The sequence below is a fragment of the Cervus canadensis genome, chromosome 12, assembly GCF_019320065.1.
Source record: "Cervus canadensis isolate Bull #8, Minnesota chromosome 12, ASM1932006v1, whole genome shotgun sequence".
Classification (NCBI taxonomy): domain Eukaryota; kingdom Metazoa; phylum Chordata; class Mammalia; order Artiodactyla; family Cervidae; genus Cervus; species Cervus canadensis.
The window spans coordinates 12,653,138-12,664,731 of record NC_057397.1 but is presented as its reverse complement, the minus strand read 5'-3'; the positions used below and the strand labels follow the sequence as shown (position 1 = coordinate 12,664,731).

At 50.6% G+C, this 11,594-nt stretch overlaps 1 non-coding gene across 1 annotated transcript; it reads left to right on the top strand.

Annotated features, from left to right (window-relative positions):
- The first annotated feature begins 10,389 nt into the window (after positions 1 to 10,389).
- TRNAM-CAU lies at positions 10,390 to 10,462 on the top strand. Its single transcript has one exon. It is a non-coding gene; the product is annotated as a tRNA-Met (tRNA).
- Positions 10,463 to 11,594: the final 1,132 nt, after the last annotated feature.

Below are 11,594 nucleotides of genomic sequence, written 5' to 3'. Positions count from 1 at the left end.
TGGACAAAGGAGCCTGGCGGGCTACTGTCCATGGGGTCACAGAGTCAGACACGACTGAATTGATTTATCACACACATGAGAGCAGCTGGCCTCCACACCCTCTCCCTTCCCCCAGACCCTGCTCGTGCAGGTGGATTTCACCTCTCGCCCACGTTCTCCTCGAGCCTCCCCTCTCTGTCTCCTCTGGTCCTCAGCCTGTTCTCCAGTCTGTGTCACTGCGTCTGGTCCCCAGTCCGGTGAGGGGATGATAATCCGCGGGATTTGAACTGATTCCCTGCGAGGCTCAGAAGCTCTCAGTTACCTGGCCCCTTGAGTACTGAGCCCCGCACCTAGCATGGGAGGCCCTGCAGGTCTGAGATGTGTGTGGACATCCTTCACTTGGCTGTCATCGAGTCCTCCCCGCACCCTGGCCCTCTGTGCTGAGGGACACTCAGAGGATCAGGCCTCCCTTCACAAACGTGAAAGGCACAGTTCAGAGGAGTGGAGTAACCTGCCCAGCTGGTGAGTGTCTGGCACGGTCCCTCCAAAGCCCATGTGCTTTCTGCCAAGCTTCACCCTCCCTCCCCTTCCCATGCCCTTTTCCACTCAGAACCATCCAAACCTTCTTTTCAGTTCCAGAAAGTGTGTAAGGGAAAAGGGCAGGGACTTCCCTGCCGGTCCTGTGATTAAGACTTTGCCTTCCAATGCAGGGGGCATGGGTTCGATCCCTGGTCTGGGCGCTAAGATCCTACCTGCCTCATGGCCAGAAAAACAAAACATAAAACCGAAGCAGTACTGTAACAAATTCAATAAAGACTTTAAAAATGATCCACCTGAAAAAAAGTCTTAAAAAAAAAATAGTGCTAAGGCTAAGGAACCCTGGTCTAGGGCCCTCACCCATGTGGGAGATCCAGTCCCCTGTCTTTGCTCAGCCCACCCCCTCAGCGGGAAGTCCTTGCTTCCACCATCATGGTTGATGTAAATCCTTCTCAGCGTTCAAGGTCTTCCTGAGTCCCATCCATGGGAGGGAGCCTTTGCTGACAGTTCTTAACTGCTTCTCTGAGCTGACAGGGTGCTTCTAGAACTTGCCTCAGTCAGGCTTGTACTAATGATAGGTACACTGCTTCATCTTCCCATGACGCTTAATTCCTTGAGTGGTGCAAAGGCAAAAAGCTTCCATGCCTTTGGAATCAGGCCCAGCTGGGTTCAGACTGTGCCTAAGATCATATGCGACCTGGGGAGGTAACTTAGAGGGGCCCCTGGACTTGACTTTTCTGTCCATATAATCACAGAACACTCAGGGAACATATTCTAAGTACTAGGTGCTATTCTACGTGCTCTGCATGTGTTAACTCATTCAGTTGTCACAGCAGTCCTGTGAGTAAGTGCTGTGACCATTTCTGTTTCATGGATGAAGGAAACTGAAGCACAGAAGTTACCTGACTAACAAGGTCATCTGACTGGGAGGTGGCAGAGCCAGGAGCCACAGGCGGGTTGTCTGGTCCCCGTGGTGACCACAGCGCCTTCTGCCTCTTTCACGGGATGAACCTCAAAGGGTGTGAGATCTAAGAGAGAAGGCATGTGTGATAAGTGGTCCAGCCTTGCCCAGTTTCTGCTCCATTCTTCAGCCTAAGACAGCGCCAGTCTATTCTCTAGGATGTTGTTGATATTATATGACATACTGCATCCTGCCACAGCCCTGCAATGTGTTTGTAAAATGAGACGTTGGGTCGTTGTTAGTCACTCAGTCGTGTCTGACTCTTTGCAACTCTGTGGACAGTAGCCTGCCAGGCTCCTCTGTCCATGGGATTCTCCAGGCAAGGATACTGGAGGGGGTTGCCATTTCCTCTTAGGAAGGGTAAGAAAATTCCTCAAGGGCCCAACGGCAGAGCCCGGATTGGGTTTGTCTCCGGAGACCTTATTTCTATCGGCACCCGAATTCTGGTAACTGCGGGTGTAAATGAAAATCTCCTCCTTCCTACTGTGAGCAATTTGAGGAGGGGCGTGGGGGACTGGCAAGACATGACTTAGCTTCCTGGCACCTCAGCACCTCTCCCACTTTGGGGCTGTCACAGAACAGGCATTTAACCAATGCTTGTTGGGTGAATAAACGGCTCAGGGCTCCTGGGGCAAAGGCCAGCTTACACAGGCAGAAGCTACTCAAGTAGGAATCCAGAGCTTTCTGTGGGGCGGCCCAGGAACCTGGAGGGACAGGGTATCTGTTTGACTTGAGGGGCAGCTGCCACCCTCCCCCTGCCACCTCCCCATCAAGGCCTGCACCAGCATGAAATTTGTACAGTCTCATTACCCAGTGACCCAAGAAGTGCAATTAAGTTGAAAATTAGTTGGCATAATTAATTAGACGGGTAAATAGCTCCCTGTCAACACCAATCAATCCATGCTGCATATAATCAGCTCAGCCCAGGCAGGCAAGGAGCTCGAGCAGCTGCTGCTTCTGTGGCCTGGGGTGGGAGCTGAAATGGGACAGGGTGTCCAGACAGTTCCCCTAAACCCCACGCCTTTCTAGGTCCTTCCACCACTGCCTTTCACGGGATCAGCCTCCCTACAACCTCCTATCAGTCTCCCATCCTTGGTACCCAGCAAAGCCACGACTTAATTCCTAAGGGCCCACAGTCCATGGGGTCACAAAGAGTTGGACACACAAGTTAGAGGCTGAACAACAACACAGCTACAAAGCTCTTTGTCCCCTCACATTTCCTACTTTTGAGTTCCTGATCCCTTGCCTGAGAACTCTGACATGCATAAGAACCACAAGAGCTCCCATTGTTTTTTGGCTAATAAATTTGCAGAAGCTTTTTAAAAAATTAAGGTATACCTTAGATGCAGTAAAAAGCACCCTTGTTACTATACAGCTTTATGAGTTTTGAGGAATGGGTACAGTGGTTTGGACTTTCCTGGTGGCTCAGTGGTAAAGAATCTGCCTGCCAACGCAGGAGACCTGGGTTCGATCCCTGGTCAAAGGAAATGGGAAGATCCCCTGAAGAAGAAAACGGCAACCTACTCCAGTATTCTTGCTGAGAGAATCTCATGGACAGAGAAGCCTGGTGGACTACAGTCCTTGGGGTTGCAGAAGAGTGAGACACAACTTGGCGACTAAACAACATATAGTTGTGTAACTGTAACCAAGCAGGACCCTGTGTGGCCTCCCTGAAACAGACTTCCCCATGTCCCCCACCCTCCTCTTGTTTACAGAAAATCTGTAGCTTCCTAGGCCTTCCTCAAGTTCCAAAGAATAAATGTAACCTGAAAAGTGATAAAGGGCAAGGCAAAGGAAAACAGTGAAGCAAGACAAAATCATAGTTTAGCCATTGAATAAAGTCAAGGAAATCTAGTGCCTCCTCAAGGGCTACAGATAATACTATGAGCCATGTCCTTGGAGCCGTTTAGCAGATACTGAAATCCCCATCAGGTAGAAGAGTTAACTCTATGATACCCACATGCGCGTAGACCCCAGACCAGCTAGAATCAGAAAGTTGGTGATGTTGACTCCAGATTACCTTACCACCAACCAATCAGAAAAATGTCCACGAGCTGATCACACACCCTGCAACCCCTCTCCCCTATTCTGTCTTTTAAAACCTTTTCCTGAAAGTCACCGGGGAGTTTGGGTCTTACAACCACTAGCTGCCTGGGCTCCTTGCTTGGGGTCCTGCAATAAAAGCTGCACTCTCAGAAAATGCCCCCTTGTAATCAGACTTTCACCCTTTGGCCATCAGATTGTCAGCTAAGTTAGTCGAAGTCTCTAAGCTTTAAGTTATGAGCCAGATACTGCAATTTTGCCTCAATGTGGTTGTGCAATTTCAGGCACAAACACTACGTTTGAAATACAGGTGCAGGAAGAGATGTTAGAGATATGATTTGAAAAGATTAAAGTGTAAGAAGCCTAGGCCCTGGATGCCTGACTACTTCGGGTCAGACTCATGATACCCATTTGCACTGTGATGAAGGTGGCCCCGTGACTCTGCACCCCAACACAGCTGGGGGTGCCAGGACACTCACCATGACCTCTGCCATTGCCATGACCCCTGTTGGAACTGTGGGCAAAACCACTACCCTGTTCCGGGGCTGAACCTGGAAGGGGTAGGCTTAGGTCCTTGTGGCCCCAGGGCTGCTGGCACCACACCTACAACCACACCTCACCTGTCAGAATGCTGGAGTGGAGGGCCCTGAGAGGTGAATGCTGTAACCCTCTCCTCTGGCTAGGGGACCTTGCTGTCCTCCCCACCCTGCATGTGCAGCATGGGAGATGGCTCTGAATGCGTTTCCAGCCAGGTCATAGGAAGGCCTGCTCGGTTACTGAAATCAGAACCTGCACATCTTTGGAACTAGGAACTAGGTCTTTGATCAGACTAAAATTTGGAGATCGAGAAATGAACCCACTGCAGCGTCTGACCTCAAGGAAAGAGAAGCCAGTACAGTAGAATGTGAGAAGCCTTTTATGTCATCATCAAATGCTCAAGGGCCCATTCTGGGCTCAGCACAGCTTAGAGTGTGACCTCGGCTATGGCCTTGCCTACAGTCCAGTGGGAAAGACAGCAAAGGAGAGTCATGACATTGAACTGGGATGAATGTTAAGGTCACGGGAACAAGCGAATACAGAGGAGGGAGGCTGACCTAGCCTGGGGTCAGGAAACCTTTCTGAGGTCACGACAGGTGGGTGGAATTATCTGGGGGAGGTGGGAGGGAATGGGTGCCCTGGGAGTACAGACACGGAGTGTGTGCTGGGGGTCAGAGGCAGGAGGAGGGGCGGGAAGACTTGAGCTCCAGCAGCCAGACCTGCGCGGGGTGGGGTGGGAGGGATGGGGGAAGGGACAAGAGGACGTCCGTCTTTATCTCTTGGACAGTGGGATCTGCAGAAGCTGTTAAGCAGGACACAGAGAAAACTGCTGCCACTGGCCTCAGCGTGGAGAGAACAGAGGCCCTCAGGGAACACCCAGCGGTCAGGGGTGAGGCCTTCCTCCTCCTGGCTGCTGTGTCAGCGTGGCTTGGAGCAACGACTCTCAGACGCTTCCAGCAACCCGCTGACTCACACAGAGCTGTCCACTCGTCCAGTCAAAGCCAGAGCTGGAAGGGCCATGGCCCTCTGCTGCCCGGACCAGATGACAGAGATAGCTGGCTGCTCCCTGCAGGGCGTGTCTGAGGAAAACTTCCTCCTCCCGCCCTGCACTCAGCCTCTCTCAGCCTCCCTGGACTTGCCCAGCTAGCTGCACCCTGGCTTCTGGCTTGTCACAGCCAGAAGAAGCAGATGAGACCTGTGGGCCCGCAGCCAAGTCCTGCCACTTCGCGGAGCCCTACCTGGGGAGGGGCCAGGCCTGGGAAACCTCTGCCTCCTCCCAGAGCACCTCCACCCCAAACCGGTCCCTTCTCTCCGCCTCCTTCCTTCCCCAGTAACCCTTCTCCTCACTCAGCCTCTTGTTCTTGTGCAGTCATTCAGTTGAGTCCGACTCTTTGCCACCCTTTGGACTGTAACCCACCAGGCTCCTCTGTCCATGGAATTCTCCAGGCAAGAATACTGGAGTGGGCTGCCATTTCCTCCTCCAGGGGATTTTCCTCACCTAGGGATCAAACCCATGTCTCTTATGTCTCCCGCATTGGCAGGTGGGTTCTTTACAACTAGCCCCACGTGGGAAGTCCCAAATTATATGGTAGGTGAATTAGATTTCATTAAAGCTATTTATAAAGAAAACCACATAGTGTAAGTCATTAAGTTTTGGGTAGTTTGTCAAGCAGCACTACTGCAGCAATAGCTGACTGATACACTATGTGTGTGATTTATAATGAGCATGGGGTATTTATGTAATAAAAATAATGCAAAAATCAGAATTTATTGGGTTTCCCACAAACAGGCCCCTCTTTCCTGTTTTCCTGCCTGGTGGTGGCACCAGGACATTTCCGGGCATGGCTCCTCTGAATCTGGAGTGAACTTCGCTTCTCTGTTCTTGGCAGTAAACCACAGACAAGTCCTGGATGATCCTGTGGGCTGTGTCTCCACTCGGCTCCCTCCCTGAGCTCTCTGCAGCCTCTCCAGGACATGTTTTTATTTCCCCAGGCCTGGATGGTCTCCTGGCTTTCCAGGTGGTTTCCCTGCCAGGGTCTATCCAGGTCGTAGGGAAGGAATAATCTGCAACATGTTTCCAGTCAGTTATTCTGCTTAGCCAGCCCTGAGCCTGCCTTTCAACACACACACACACACACACACACACACACACACACTCATCTGTAAAATAGGCTTAAACTGTCAGATCAAATTAAACTTGCTGCCTGTCAGATCAAATCTAAGCCTCATCAGATGTCACCTGGACACGTACCCCAGGAGTACGATGTGACGATGTTCAAAAATTGATCAGCTGGGGAAAGAGCTGCCGTCATTGGTCAGGCTAAGGCTTCCTTCCTGTCTCTCCTCCACATCTAGTCTTCCTCCACCTTAAGGATTTTATTGAAGGTGAGAAAACTCCAGGACTGCAAATAAAGGGAATGTTCGATTCAAAACATGAGTTTAGAAGTAGAATACATGGACTCTAATGACTAATTATTTCGGCTTCTAAATCAAAACTTGAGAGGACATACATAACCAAGACGATAGATGGAGGAGGGGTGATTGCTCAGAATATGACTTGAAACTGTTGAAGGAATGGAATTTTGGTGTCAACACAAAACTCTTCCCATCGCTTTTCATGTCTTCATGTTAGCAGTGTGTCAACATTTAGACCCGTAAATATAAAAAATAGGAATGGAATTAATGCTCATTTTCTCATTCTAGAAAAAGGGAACGGCCCTCCACACAGACACGAATTAAATGGGAATAAAAAACTGCATCCATCTCATGGATATTTGTTTCAGATTTTCCATGTTTCCATTTAATACTTATTCTTCAAGTCCATAAGTATATTTATGATTTTTGATTGTGTAGTAACAATAATGATGTCAATTAAGAAAAAAAAAGACACAGAGACTTATAGCCACAAAGGAAATTTTCAATGTAGGTACCTATTTTTGTTGTTAAGAGGCATTTTAGGGTTCTCAATAACAGACATTCTAACATAAACTATGTATTATGTGAAAATACCATTCCAGGGGTAGGAGTAGAATGGAAATATTAGTTCTGCGGTGAAAATAAATTTAAGTTCAGTTCAGTCATGTCCGACTCTTTGTGACCCCATGGACTGCAGCATGCCAGGCTTCCCTGTCTGTCACCAACTCCCAGAGCTTGCTCAAACTCATGTCCATCAAGTTGGAGATGCCATTCAACATCTCATCCTGTGTCATCCCCTTCTCCTCCTGCCTTCAATCTTTCCCAGCATCAGGGGCTTTTCCAGTGAGTCACTTCCTTGCATAGGTGGCCAAAGTATTGGAGCTTTAGCTTTAGCATCAGTCCTTCCAATGAATATTCAGGATTATCTCTTTTAGGGTTGACTGGTTTGATCTTGAAGTCCAAGGGATTCTCAAGAATCTTCTCCAACACAACAGTTCAAAAGCATCAATTCTCTGGTGCTCAGCTTTCTTTATGGTCCAACTCTTGCATCCACATAAGATTACTGGAAAAACCATAGTTTTGACTACTGGAATAAATATAAACAACAAATATTAAAGAAGAGCTTATCCACGTGTATTTAAAATAGATTAAGGCTTGCATGGGATCCCTAAGGCATTTCAATTTCACTGGACACCTGTTTTTTTGTTTTTTTTTTTAATCTCACACGCAGTTATATTTTTAGAAAATCAGCATATACCATCTAGTGGAAGTTACATCCTTTGTAACTGAATTTACAACGACAACGTTTAGATATCAATTTAGCATTAATAGAGGAAGTATGTAGATGCCTTTCAAGATTATTTTAGGAGGTGCACGTGAGGAAACACTTCTGGAAACTGCTGCTGTGGCGGGGGAAGCGCTGGTGAGAGCTGTGAGATAGAATTCTGCCTCCCTTAGCTAGAAGCGGCAGGTCCGAGTGACCTCTTTGTGACTTTGCGCATCAGTACGCGTAGGGCAACAACGATACTGACCCCTCCAGGTTGTTCCCAGAAGGGAAGAGCCGCCCCCGGAAAGTTTCTAGCCGAGAGGAAGGAACTTCGACTCCGCCGAGTGAGTGCAGGGAGGTAGGGGAGAAAGAAGCGATCCTGGGAGAAAATGGGGATCAGGTTGCTCAGAGTAGGTGACCATTGACCCGGCTGAAGAAGGGCGAGGAGATGTCCGCCCAGAAAAAGGGGACATCCGAGGGGAAAGCCGTGTCAGGAGGAGGGAACAGTCCTAGTAAAGGCCTCGAGGTGGGAAGGGCTCGCTCCGAGAGCCCCGGACCCCACCCCCGGGTCCCTGCCTCTCTTCCTCCGAGATGCCCCGCCCCCCCATCCTCCTCCATGGTCACCCATCATTAGGCGAGCCTGGGGGTCGCCGCCTGCTGGCGACCCTGAAGGGCATGTTAATACCGAACTTTGAGTCCTTTCTGTCCGACTCAGTCAGGGCGCAGAGAGCCGTCGGGTTCCCCCACCGCCTGCAGGAGGTGCCCAGAAGATTGGGCAGATAGCAAGCGTCCTTGAGGCAGTAAGGGAGTCAGTCCGCGCTCTTCGGGTCCGGAGATCTGGGTGGAACCGCCGTGACACCCTCAGTGTGCAGTTTCTCGGGACGTCCCTGGATTTCTAGGTGTGTGTGTGTGTGTGTGTGTGTGTGTGTGTGTGTGTGTGTGTGTGTGTGTGTGTGTGTGTGTGTGTGTGTGTGTGTGTGTGTGTGTGTGTGTGTGTGTGTGTGTTGGGGGCGGGGTCTCTCTTTTGGCCCTCTGCCTGGCCCTCTGTTCTCCTCCAACCCCAGGGCGAGCACCTTCCCCTCTGTCGGGTTCTCGCGTGGGGGAAGAGCTTCTCCCAGGATTGGGAGGTTGTGGAGTTCCCACTGGGGACCGTGATGGTGGGGAGAGCACCCACAGGACTGGGTATCCAAGTTACAAGTTATCCAAGTTACATCCTGTCCACGAGGTCTGGGATCCAGGCAACCTACTCCATGCGCGACTCCCCCTGTGGAGACAAGATAAGGCTCTAAGAAGCCCACCCTTCGTGGCGCTGACCACGCTCCCAGGGGTCGCTTCTTCAAACGTAGCGAGATCCATCCCCCGCCTCACCCTCTCCTCCCCCCCCGCTGTGTTCTCTCCCGCAGCTCCCAGGAATTCTGATGCCTACTCGTAATACTATTTTTTGCCACTTCCTTACACTCATGTTACCAGTTTCCCCCTTAACATCCCCCAGTTCTGGGTGATTTAAAAATTCCTCTCCAACACTTCATAATGAAAAAATTTCAGATAAACAGAAACATTGAAAGAATTTTTATCCAGTGAATATTCATATCCCCATCATCCAGATCTACATTAACAGCTTACGACTCTTGCAGCCTCTCGCATTTCTCCACATCTGTCCTTAGGTTCTTCGGTCCATCAAATGGTCTTATCTTTTGAAACACTTCAAACTTGGAATCTTCAGTAATCACTCCTGCAAAGCCCTTCTGTTAGCCTGTCGTTGGCTGGAGTTCAGTCTTAGAATACATTTTTAAGGGTAAAATTTACACGCAGCGAAATATACAGATCTGAAGTGTGCTTTCCTCTGGATGATTTTGGATACTACATGGAAGAGTTTTTTATTTTAATATTTATTTTAATGTGTATTAGGAGAAAAATAAGCCCCCGTTTTCCATTTGTAACTGTGACATAAAGCGGCCTTTAACAATGAATGTATTTAAATGAGCTGATAATTAACATAAAGGGCCCGGGGTAAAAGAGGGGAGAGGACTTCCAAGATGCCGAGGCTGCGGCTCGAGGTGTCGTTTCCAGTGCTGTGGGCGCTCCTAAGAGTGATTTCAACTGCCGAACTCCGAGCAGCGGTGGAAACTTGGGGCGTCAGAAGGGGCTGGGCACCATGCTAGATCGGGGGCTTGTGGTGAGGCCGGAATAGCGTACATGCGTTGTATGTTTTCAAATCATTATGCTTGTGGGCCCCCACTCCAGCTGATTGAGGCTGGGAATATCTCTGTGCTCAGAGCACCCAGCACCGGGCCAGGGACACGTAGGTACCCAAGAAGCGTTTTACGAGATCACTACTGTGCAAACGCTTTGAAGCACTCTACAAATATAAGAGTTTACAAGAGTAGGAAGAATCTCGCGGCCCAGGGTCACCCCTACTCAGCGCCGGGGGTCCAACAAGCCGCAGTGTTTGTTGATTGATAACTAGACCATCAGGAGGAAAAAGACCAGAGAGGCGTGGGTGGTTCAAATAAGACAGGCGCCGGGGCGGGAACTTCGGTGTCCTGGGTCCGAAACTCTGCGGAGAAAAACGAAGCCGTGATTTTCTGAGCATGCGCACTGGGCCGCCGCAAGAGCCTCATTATCCTACTCCCGGAAGTTGCTTGTAGGTGCCTCGTTAGCGCAGTAGGTAGCGCGTCAGTCTCATAATCTGAAGGTCGTGAGTTCGATCCTCACACGGGGCATGGTACTTTTGCTCGCTTTTTTCACTCCCTCTAGAAAGATGGGTCTTACTTGCTAGAGTAGACCCTCAATGCGAGGACGTCCGCGCCACCAGCGTGCTGGTCTAGCCTCCCCGAAGTAGCGAGTGCTGCCCTGCGGGCTCCAGCGTGCTGGGCCCGGGCGGAGGACTGGAAGGGAGGCCAGGGCATGAAGATAAACCGTTGGGGGCGGGTGTCCACGTGAGGCAGCCTAGCGCGCCGTGGGCTGGGTACCGGATGAGCCCCTGGGGAAGATACTCACTCTACCTCTAGCGCTTCGGGTCCGGGTACCCAGGAGGTGCGCTCACCCCGCCATCCCGCCCTCCACCAGGGATCCTGCCCTGGCCCCTGAGCCCTCTTTGTGGCGGGGATGTGTACAGCCCAGGGTGAGGGAGCCCTGGGGTGCTCGCTGTCCCGGAGGGCGCTGCGGACGCCGCTGGGTGCAAAGCCCCCTAATGGAGGCTTCTGGGGGAGTAGCTGGAACGCAAGGTTTCCCGGGGAGGGTCCTGATTGTTGACACTTGGCCGCGAGGAAGGGTGGGTCTAGGCGACTGTGGAGAAGTGGGTGCACTGTGTTGAGAGGCCAGACCGCGCACGGGCGCTGAGCACCATGTGAGCAGGTCGGGCTGCAGAGCTGGGAAGTGGCCGGCTGTGATGGGGTCTGGGGGAGGGCGGTGTTAGGGAGGTTGTTCACGCAGCAGCCCGGGCATAACCTGACAGGGACTATGCTGACGCTGCGTTTCCAACTGCTGCTGCGTCCTAATGTTCATCCATGAAGTCTCTGATAATTCAGTCATTCTAAACAGGTCAAATAGCAAATTAAGATCTGATGTAATAGGGCAGAACCCGTGTACCCTATTGCAAGTTAATCACCTCAAGGATGTTGCCTATAAGCTTAAATTATACACACTGGCCCATCTCTGGGAACCCTGCCTCCAAGGTAATGAGCATTAAGCTGAAATACCTTTGTTTAGCTCACAAGAAGTCTCCTGACCAGGCCCACCTGTGCAGGAGAGTAGGCAGAAGAAATGAGCACAGCCTCTTCTGAAGGCTAACCTGAACCGGAAATGTTTGGCTTCACGCCCTCCCCTTTTAGTATAAAAGAAGCCTGAATTCTA